At 34.8% G+C, this 11,391-nt stretch overlaps 1 pseudogene; it reads left to right on the plus strand.

The window, feature by feature from the left end:
• The first annotated feature begins 3,541 nt into the window (after nt 1–3,541).
• LOC137003746 (NAD(P)(+)--arginine ADP-ribosyltransferase 2-like) lies at nt 3,542–11,250 on the plus strand (annotated as a pseudogene).
• The last annotated feature ends 141 nt before the right edge of the window (nt 11,251–11,391 follow it).

An 11,391-nucleotide genomic window follows, 5' to 3' on the forward strand; every position in this document is an offset into this window, starting at 1 on the left:
ATTCCCTCCAAGTTGTCCACAAAACTTAGAGACCTGGACATTAACACCTCCCTCTGCAACTGGATTATGGACTTTATGGCTTCACCACCATCACACTCAACACTGGCGTACCACAGGGCTGTGTGCTGAGCCCATTCCTTTACTCCCTTTACACCCACGACTGCAAGCCTGTGCATGGATCCAACTCCATCATTAAGTCTGCTGATGACACCACAGTGATTGGCCTCATCAGAGACAACGATGAGACTGCCTACAGGAGGAGGTACAGTACCTGGCCACATGGTGCACTGACAATAACCTGCTCCTTAACACCAACAAGACAAAGGAGCTCATTGTGGACTTCAGGAAGAAGAAAGAAAGCATGCATGACCCCATCCACATTAACGGGAGGGTTGTTGAACGTGTTTCCAGCTTCATGTTCCTGGGAACCACCATCTCGGAGGACCTGTCGTGGACCACAAACACCTCTAGCCTGGTCAAGAAAGCCCACCAATGCCTCTTCTTCCTCAGGACACTGAAGAAGAATAAGCTGTCTCCAGCCATCCTGATGAACTTTTACCGGTGTGCGATCGAAAGCATCCTGACCAGTTGTATTACAGTCTGGTATGGGAACTGCTCAGTTGCTGACCTCAAGGCACTGCAGAGGGTGGTGAAAACTGCCCAACGCATCACAGGGACACCACTATCAGCTATTGAGGACATACAGTGAAAACGCTGTCTTCGTCGAGCTCACAGCATTCTTGAGGACTCCTCTCATCCTGACCATGGGCTGTTTATCCTCCTGCCCTCTCAAAGGTGATTCAGAAGCTTCCGGACAAGGACCAGCAGATTCAGGAACAGCTTTTTCCCTACTGAACTCTGCCCTCTGACACCCCCCAAGCCCCCAGTCTTCAGTGTGACATGATCCTTCAGAAATCATTCTAATATGCTGATCTGCTGCTCAAGAAACATTTAATGTGTACAATTGTACAAAATATTTGTGTACAATATTTTTTTTCATGATTTTTTGAGGAATAGAAAGTTCAAAAGAACAGTGTTTATCTGAAATCTAATCTTTTGTAACATTATAAATGTCTTTACTGCCACTTTTGATTGATTTAATGCATCCTTGCTGAATAAAAGTATTCATTTCTTTAATTTCTTTTCAAAAAAAATAAAAATAAAAATTCTTACTGATCCCAAACTTTTGAACGGTAGTGTATAATGCTACAGAAGCTTTGTATTTCAGATAAATGTTGTTCTTTTGAACTTTCTATTCATCAAGGAATCCTGAAAAAAAAAGTACACAACTGTTTTCAACACTGAATAATCATAAATGTTTATTGAGCAGCAGATCAGCATATTACAATGATTTCTGAAGGATCATGTGACACTGAAGACTGGAGTAACGATGCTGAAAATTCAGCTTTGCATCACAGGAATAAATTACTTTGTCAAATATATTTAAATGGTTCACAGTTATTTTAAATTGTAATAATATTTCACAATATTACTGTTTTTTACTGTATTTTTAATTAAATAAATGTATCCTTGGTGAGCAGACGAAACTTCTTTTAAAAACATTAAAAATCTTAGTGGTTCCAAACTTTTGGACTGTACTATATATGTGTGCGTGTATATATATATATATATATATATATATATATATATATATATATATATATATATATATATATATATATATATATATTTATATATAGAGAGAGAGAGAGAGAGATAAAACTCAATGTGCAACAACACTCCAACAATTATAGTCTTTAATGTCAGTTTTAAACGACCCATTAAATATTAACACATCTTCAAAACAGGACGAGTTAAATGGTAGCGGAAGTCACCATAAAATGTACAAGTGAAATTTCTGACCACAGTTTCCTAAATGTTTCAAATTCAGATCAGCATTTGCAACCCTGCAGCTTCTCAAATGCTTCTTTTTCCTACACAAAACTGTGAGAATAAAGAGCAAGACTGAATTATAAATAGGTTATAATGAACGTTATTCAACTTTCCAGAATGACTTGTAAAAGACTTACTGTGCAATGATTATGCCTAAAACTTGGTTATGGTGCAAGTCATGGTTGTGAACATGAAACACATAAGATGTTTCTGAACATAATTACAATAAGATGATATTAAATATTGTATTCTACAATAATAAAATAATTAGTTCAACATCTTTTTTTTTTTAAATAAATAATCTGCGAAACCTATGAACACATTCCCACAAAAACTACATAGATCTAAATTAAACTGACATCTCAGTTTAGTTTAAATAGCTGGAGGAGGAGCTGAATCTGATGCTGACGCCCTAAACTTTACTATGTTTTAAAGTTTCACAACTGAAACACTCCTCAATCATCATAATTGACTAGACAGCAGATTGGGAAATCCTCTTTGTTGAACAGTGACAACAGAGAATCCAGTGATATTTTTTTTAAGAGTATGAAAATTCAGCAGATTTCATTGGACTGACGTTTTGCAATACTGACGTTTGCATGATTTTCTGTGTTTCTAAAGAATAGACAAGGTAAGGACACTGTTCAGTTCTGTTGACATTTTAAAAAATTATGGTAATCTTAATCCACAGCTTGGTTGTCATATAAACACAATTGTGTTGTTTTTAACCCAGCATTTTTTAGAGTGTAGAGAGAAGAGCGGCACTATGGATACCATTTCTTTTCAACAGGTCAGGTCTGCCCCAAAAACTTTTCCAATTGAAAAGTCTATGAACCCTATATTATTTTGTGGACACCATTTAGACATACAGCCATTGAGTGATGACAGTCTGCTAAGTATTTCATCACTCCAACGAACAGGAAGAGGGCCAGAGCAAATTACAGGGTCTGACATCGTACTTGCGAGTTCCCACATGTCATTAATGTTAATTTTAGTGATATCTGACTGGTGAAGTTGGACATCATTGGTGCCGACATGAATAATAATCTTAAAGTAAAAGGTTAGAGGTTAAAGTCAAAGGTCAACATTAGGGCTGCACGATTAATCGCATGCTATTCTCACGCGCATTTCGTCAGTAAAGCCGGTTCCCTGATTACCGCTAAATCGCCATTACCTGTTTTTAAACGGAGCGCCTTTTAATAGACAGAGCCGTAGTTCACAGACAAGCCACGCAATATCGCGTTCATTATCGAAGGCGATTCATCTGCGATATGAACGCGATATTGCGTGGCTTTTCAGTGATCTACGGCTCTGTCTATTAAATGCCGCTTCATTTGAAAGCAGGTGATGGCGATTTAGCGGTGATCAGGGAACCGGCTTTACTGACGAAATGCGCGTGAGAATAGCATGCGATTAATCGTGCAGCCCTAGTCAACATATCAGTAAATGTTACACTAATATGATTATTATTCAAAAAGTTCTGCCACTTCTATCATTTTAAAACTGTTTTATGTTGGAAACAGTTTAATTGTGCAACATATTGGAGTAATAGATTTAGTCTTTATGAAATGCTGTTGTACTTCTGGTTTTCTTTCAGCATCTGTTCTTCTATATCAACTATTTCATTTGGGAATTTTGTTAAATCAAGATGCTGCTGATTACTGAAGCTCTTCTCATTTTTGCTGCTTTAGGACAGGTAAGCTTGTGTTCTAGTATAGACCCTTTAACTGTTTGTACACAATGATGACGTAGCAACGTATGCGCACGCATTTTGGCAACGGAAGTGGTGTTGTTCCCCATAGGTTCTAACATGTTAGCAACTCCGAAAGTGATATATATATATATCTACAGCTTCGCGAGCGGATTAAGCAACACAGACAGATAAAGTTATTTTAAAAAGATGACTTTATCAAATGGTATCCGGCTATCAGATCCGTGTAGTCGAGTGGATAGAAGATGTTAGCAGATGGCCAAATACAGTGGCCAGATATATACATAAACCAGTTCTCTGAAGTTTTAAAGACAGGCAAGAATGACAAATATCCAACATGACATGATTTTTAAAGTGACCATTGAATTTATTTAGTGCTAATAAAATTATTAAACCTTTTTGGAGAGAGAGATGTTTAATGTGACAAAATGTCAGTCATCGTGTGATAACGGAAATATAACTAGGTTTAGACTACTGAGCAGGTGTTTTCAGTGAACAGGCTGTAAAATTGTTGATTAAGTTCAGACACTCATGAAAAACTGATGCTGATTATCTGGGAAACATTCTCTAACAGCAGTCAAGTTGTCATTGTTTGTGTCAAACAAGCTCTGAATTTGTTGTAACATTAAAATAGGAGATCATGACTTATTCTGTGCTTGAAGTGATGCTCAGAGCTCCAGTGTTTTCCTCTGTGGGTGAACGAGGATGATGGTGAACAATTCCAGGATATGCTTTTTTTTTTCATTGGTTGTTGGTTTAAATCTTACCCAGATACAATAGTGCTATTTTCGGATTGGCTACTGTGTAGCCTCTTTCTTTTTTTGATTGGCTGATAAGTGGCAGGCTACCCCAGGGGAGACGTGCTTGATTCCTGCCCGGCGCAGCGGCATATTAAATATATGAAAAATAGTTTTTCTGCGTGAGAAATACAACGTGTGGCGGGAGTGCGTGACAAAAGACCGAAATGAGTGACTGTCACGCTCAGTGCGTTACACTTGAGAGGCCTGAAAACCTTTCAGAGTTGCTAACACGTTAAAACCAATAGGCAACAACACCACTTCCGTTGCCAAAATGCGCGCGCAACTATTTGATCACGTGGGCTGTAAAAGGGTCTATAATTAGTACAGACATGACTACTGATTATGTGATCATTATGATTTCTGTTGCTGAAGGATCACAGAGGATCTGCAGGACAGATATTTCCATTGGATATGGCACCAAATTCTGTTGATGATCAGTATAAGGGTTGTATAGAGAACATGAAACACCTGGTGGAGACAAAACTTCTAGAGAAAAATCTCAGTCTGAACATGAATTTGCAAAACTTTGGGAAGAGGGTGTCCGTGAAGCCAAAACACCAGAAGATAACTTGTCAAAAAATCATTCAGTTGCTGTTTATGTATACACACATTCAAGTCCACTGTATGAATTTTTCAATAATGATGTTCGTAGTCAGAAACAAAAATACAAAGACAAGACATTTAAATGGTATTCATTTCATTTTCTGTTAACAGATGCGATACAGATTCTGAAGAAAACACAAAATAGATGCTATTTCACGTATCGTGGTACTACAGATGAATTTGATAAGAATGTTCTGAACAAAGAGGTTCGTTTTGGATCATTTACATCCTCCTCTTTATATCAAAGTGTAGCACAAGGTTTTGGAACTGAATCTTGTTTTCAAATCTACACTTGTGAAGGTGCTGATGTGTCACATTACTCTATATTTCCTTCTGAGAAAGAGGTGCTGATTCCTCCATATGAGAAGTTCAAAGTTGTTGCTGTCAACACAAGAAAAGGTCAGAAGGATCTCTGGTGTGACACTGTGTTCATATTGCAAAGGTCTGGAACAAGAAGTGACCTGAACTGTGCAGTGGCATCCATGGATATCAGTACCAATGCTCCTTCAATTAATTGTATTATTGGGTGTAACACAGTTCGTAAATGGGAAGAAGGAGGCGGGAACCGGCGAACATTCAACCAAACTTTAATGTAAAATAAACAAAGAACAAAACGAAAGTAATGCCGGCAGACCCTCGCGGACGTCTGCCGGCCACACAAGCATAACAAAACCATAACATAAAGTCCAGGCCTGGTCCTCTCTCGTCCTCCACGGTCGTCGCTCCTCCTTTTATGCTCCTGGAGCTCCTCCGTGAGAGACTCAAGGCTGGTGCGCCTCCCAGGTGATGCTTGTTATCACTTGCGTCACCTGCCTCGCGCCGTTCCCTCACGGCTCTCGCCCGCCCTGGTCGCCACATTGGGTTTTCTGTTATTATAACTATTATTATTATTTGTTATGTAATGTATATTTTAATTAAGAAGTGCTATGGTTTGGACACTGTTAACCTTACCAGGCTTTTAATTATTAACTGGTTAATAACTGGTATTAACTTGGTTGAAAATAGTGTGTGGAGACTTCAATGTGGATTTAGTCAATCCACTTGGACTTAAAACAACTACAGAGTTCATTAATTCAATGTACAGTAATTGTTTATGCCCAGTCATCATTAAGCCAAGCCGAATAACAACAGAAAGTGCGACACTAATAGATAATATTTTTACAAATAGAATTGAGGAAACCATTTTGGGGGGTCTGTTTATTTGTGATATAAGTGATCACCTGCCTGTATTCGCAGTGTTTAAAAATGTATTTAGGAAAAGAATACAGACACAGACCCAATATAAATTTATAAGATGCTGCACTGTAGAAAATATAGAAGCATTTAAAAAGGATCTCTGGATCCAAGCATGGAGTGAAATTTACTCGACAACAGATGTCAATGTAGCATATGATGTCTTCCTGCAGAGATATATTGAGTTGTATAATATTAACTGTCCCATGCAAAAAGTCAGGGTAAAGGAAAATTATAAGACAAAGCCATGGATTACTAAAGGAATAGAAAATGCGTGTAAAAAGAAAAATATATTATATAAACAATTTATAAAAAATAGGACAAAAGAAACAGAAAATAAATATAAGAAATACAAAAATAAATTAGTATAATCAGAAATAGTAAAAAGGAATATTATCATAAGTTATTAGATCAATCAAGACAAAATATGTTAAAGATATGGAAAGTGTTAAACAATTTAATTAAAAATACAAATGTCAAACAAGATTGTTCAAGTTATTTCAAAAGGGATGACATTTTTTTCAGAAATTCAAAAGATATAGCGAATGAATTCAATGAATACTTTGCTAATGTGGGTAATAAAATAGCAAATGATATAAAAGAGTCAAATTACAAGATTAATGGAGTTAATACAAATATGTTTTCAATGTTTGTATCGGAAGTGAATAAAAAAGAAATTCTGCAAATTGTGAATGGTTTTAGAAATAAAAGGTCAAAAGATTGGACAGATATTGACATGTTATTAGTTAAAAACAATATTGAGTGTATTGCCGAACCATTAACTTATATATTCAACCAATCTTTTAAAATGGGTGTATTCCCTAATAATATGAAAATGGCAAAAATTATACCAATTTTCAAAAGTGGAGACCGTCATTTATTTTGCAACTATAGGCCTATCTCACTGCTATCTCAGTTTTCTAAGATATTAGAAAAACTTTTTGTTAAGAGAATGGATAATTTTATAGAAAAATATAATTTACTGCAAGAGGAACAATATGGTTTTAGGGCAGGTAGATCTACCTCAATGGCAGTAACGCAATTAGTAGAGGATATTGCGTCTTCAATAGACAATAAAAATATGCGGTGGGTGTTTTTGTTGATTTAAAAAAAGCTTTCGACACTATTAATCCTAAAATATTATTGAATAAGTTGGAAAAGTATGGCTTTAGAGGGCCCGCTTATTCTTGGTTAGAGAGTTATCTTGACAATCGGTACCAGTATGTACACTTTAATGATGAAAACTCTGAAATATGTAGGGTGACATGTGGGGTGCCCCAGGGGTCTCTGCTGGGTCCTAAATTGTTTATTTTATATATAAATGACTTTTGTAAAGTGTCTGATTTGATAAAGTGTGTCTTATATGCGGACGATACAACTTTATATTGTTCTGGTGAGAATTTACACCAGCTTCTTACAAATGTTTCGAGAGAACTACTTCAAATTAAACTGTGGTTTGATGCTAATAAATTATCTTTAAATATTACTAAAACCAAATATATTATATTTGGTAATCGACAAATACATAATCGTACAAACTTAAAAATTAGTGATGTGGTTTTGGAAAGAGTAATGGAAATAAAATTTCTAGGAGTAATAATAGATCACAAATTATCCTGGAAACCACACATAACACATGTATTGTCAAAAATGTCAAGAACCATTGCTATATTACATAAAATCAAGTATTTCATAAACAAATTTACATTGTATATTTTGTATTGTTCTCTATTAGTACCATATATGACTTATTGCAGTGAAATTTGGGGGCATAGCTATAAGTCAAATACAAAATCTATATTTATTTTGCAAAAAAAAGCTATTAGGATTGTTAATTATTCCTCATTCAATGAATCAACTACATTAATATTTCCTAAATTTAAAGCACTAAAATTTTACGATTTAGTTAGTCTTAATACAGCTTTGTTTATGTACAAAGTTAAAAAACAAATTATGCCAGCCAATATATTGTGTTTGTTTGAAATTAAGGAAGGTAAATATGATTTAAGAGGAAAGGATATGTTTAAAAAACCAGTGGTCAAAACTAATGTAAAAAAGAATTGTATTTCGGTTCAAGGGGTCAATTTGTGGAACGGTCTAACTGACGAATTTAAGAGAAGCAACTCTATATTTCAGTTAAAAAAAAAAATCAAATCCAAAATATATATGAATTATAAGATGGAAGCTTAAGTTGTGTATTGTAATGTGTAAAATGTTGTAAATTGTGATGATGGAATTGCACACCTGATATCAGTTGGAGGGTATGTGACGCTGTAATAAGGGTAGGTGTAATAAGCTATGGCTTCAGCCTACACCTTTTCGGTTGGTTCGGTTTATATTTTTATGCTTATGTGGGTAAATTATACATTATATGTAACCGAAATAAAGATTGTTTCATTCATTCATTCAACTGTAATCTGCAGTACTGTAAAGGTACCACACAGATAGACTGCCCTAAATTGTCAGACTGGCATTTAAATGTATAAACTAATATAATATGCTAATAATGAGACCATATTATTACTGTGAACTTATTTCATTTGATTCCACTAAAAATATTTTAAATAAAGGGATTTTCACTGCATCAGCAACTGCAGTCACCACCTGTTAAATAAAGCAACATGCAGCATCATCAATGTTTTTGGGTCTTCTCTTCTCCTGAACTGAAGCACAAGGGTGACCCAAAAAATTAAATTTTACATTAAACTACCAGCAAATGTGTCCAGTATACCATTGTTTTTTTTCTCACAGTTTATTACTATTAAAATACATTTCGTGAGTGTGTTTTTTTATTTTTTATCTTCCACCTTTAACCCTTTCAACAACACAGGTAAGTCATGTAATGTCCACACTACAAGTAACATTGACATGTTGCAGTAAGATAATTAAGTGAATATGTAAGTGATGATTGAGCATTAATGATGAACACTTGCTGTTAACAAGCATAATCTATATAACTTTTGTGGAGCCATTTCTTTACGTAAATCCAACATTGTATTTTTTTGAGTGCAACACATAATATTATGGGAGAAAAGGCTTTAAAGTATAACAACTCAAGTATTCTGAATATACTGTCAAGTCAACAAAAAGTAATAATGTACAACTATCCTTACTTTCCAAGTGGGTTTTAATTTTTATGAACGATAAATTAAAAATATCATCTTTTGTGGATCTGTTTGTCCTGTACACAAATTGTAGTAGGTCAAATGACTCTGGTTTGGTGCTCAGGATGTTTCTTAATAAAGTGAAAATAGTAGTGGACTTGAAGCAGAAAGCAGTTCTACCAGAAAGAGACTGACTTTCTCATTTCTGTCTGCCATTCATAAAGTAAAGTTTAGATTGCTGGAACTCAAAAAGTAAAAATGGATTCACTAAATGTATCTGTAGAAGAACTTTGTTTTCTCATCTGAGGAGATCTGCAGTTTACACAGTGAGAAACTCAAAGTCTGAATCCCTGAATCCTCATTTTCTCCTTTAATGTTTTCTTTGTGTTGAAGTTACTCTTATAAGTACTTCAGTCCTGTATTGAGCTCCTCCTAATATTTAATATATATATATATATATATATACAGGGCTGGAAATGGCTGAGATTCACTGGGGGGACTCTATATGGGAAGAATTTTATTTTTATTTTTTTTTTACTTTCAATGTAAAACTTTTCAAACTTTTCAGATGTATTTAAATATAAAATATTATATAATTATATAATAGGCTAACATTAAATAGGCCTATTTCATGTTTCCTCCTAACAGTATTTTCTTAATTATCAAGCAGACACATGAAAGGTCAATGAACAACATTTATGAATTGTGTGTGGCACAAACATGTTCAAATCAACAGAATCTCTGCTTGGAGAAAATTACCTGTTTGATTTTTGTGTTTACTGTTTTTTGTTTTTTGTTACTGTTACTATTTTCTGTTTACAAAAAACATTAATTATTTTAAATGAATTATTTTTTTTTGTTGTTGTTGATTCAATGACTCAATTGATTTATGAACAAGTGACATCTTTATAATTGAGTCATTGAATCATTTATTCAGCTGAATCAACATTTTTGAACAATTCTTTTGTAATGAAATGATTCAATGACAAATACATTTTTAACAATCATATGTTAAAACACTACTACTGGTGTAACGATGTAACTGACACAATCTTTATTTTAAGTATCAAGTTACTTTCAAAGGGTGATTTACTCTATTTTGTTCACTTCCGTTTGGGATGGGGGACTGGTTGTCTCCCTCGGTTACGAGGAGTTTGGGTTTGCTCCCTCGTGAGGTTTATTTATTTGTTTGTAGCTTTATTTTTGCAAAATGATCCACACATGCAAAGTTAGTTGATAACACAACTGCAATAAAGTAACAGCCTATAGTTAACAATTACTTGTTTACAAAGTGCCAATGGGAAGTCAAACTATTTTTACTTAATATGCTCTTATACTGAACATGTTAATTCTTGGGATACAGCCAGAATTTTCCTAATGGGCATATCTGTCATATTAGCAGAACACATTTTACACATGACTAATGTATAGTCAATAATTCAAGAAGATCCATGACTCTAGCTTGTACTTGGCCTCATGAAAAAGTAGTTCTTGTAATTGTTTAACCATAGCATTTGTTACAATAAGGATATAATCAAAGCTAGATCATTGATGGCACCTCATTGCATGCTTAGGGCAATGTTAACTTTTTTTTCCTCCCTTTTTTAAATCTATTGCCTTAATAGATTATATATTATGAATTATTTAACACGTTAGTTAAAATGTACCACAATAAATACAATAGAACGTGATAAATTCTAGGAAAGGTGGTCATGAGTTTAAAAAGCTTGCAGGATCATCATGTTTTCCCCTCTTTTCATCAGTCTTTTTATTGTCTGTCTTTAGATCATGTTTGACTTTCTCCACAGCGTTTTACTATATTCTCAAAAGAATTCAAATGGGTTCCACATTTTATCATAGGAGCGGCTCGCGCAAATCTTATCACACTTTTGGAGAGCGCTGTTGAACGCGCCTGCAGTGATTCGCGCGCGGTGCGCCACTCATGCTTATAAAAGCTCCGAACACGCGATTTATACAATTAACTCCCCGGACGCCGTCCCCCCGCGTTACCCCCCATTTCCACCCCATATATTTTAAGTTTAGGCAC

Source organism: Chanodichthys erythropterus, chromosome 3 (assembly GCF_024489055.1).
Source record: "Chanodichthys erythropterus isolate Z2021 chromosome 3, ASM2448905v1, whole genome shotgun sequence".
Taxonomy (NCBI): Eukaryota; Metazoa; Chordata; class Actinopteri; order Cypriniformes; family Xenocyprididae; genus Chanodichthys; species Chanodichthys erythropterus.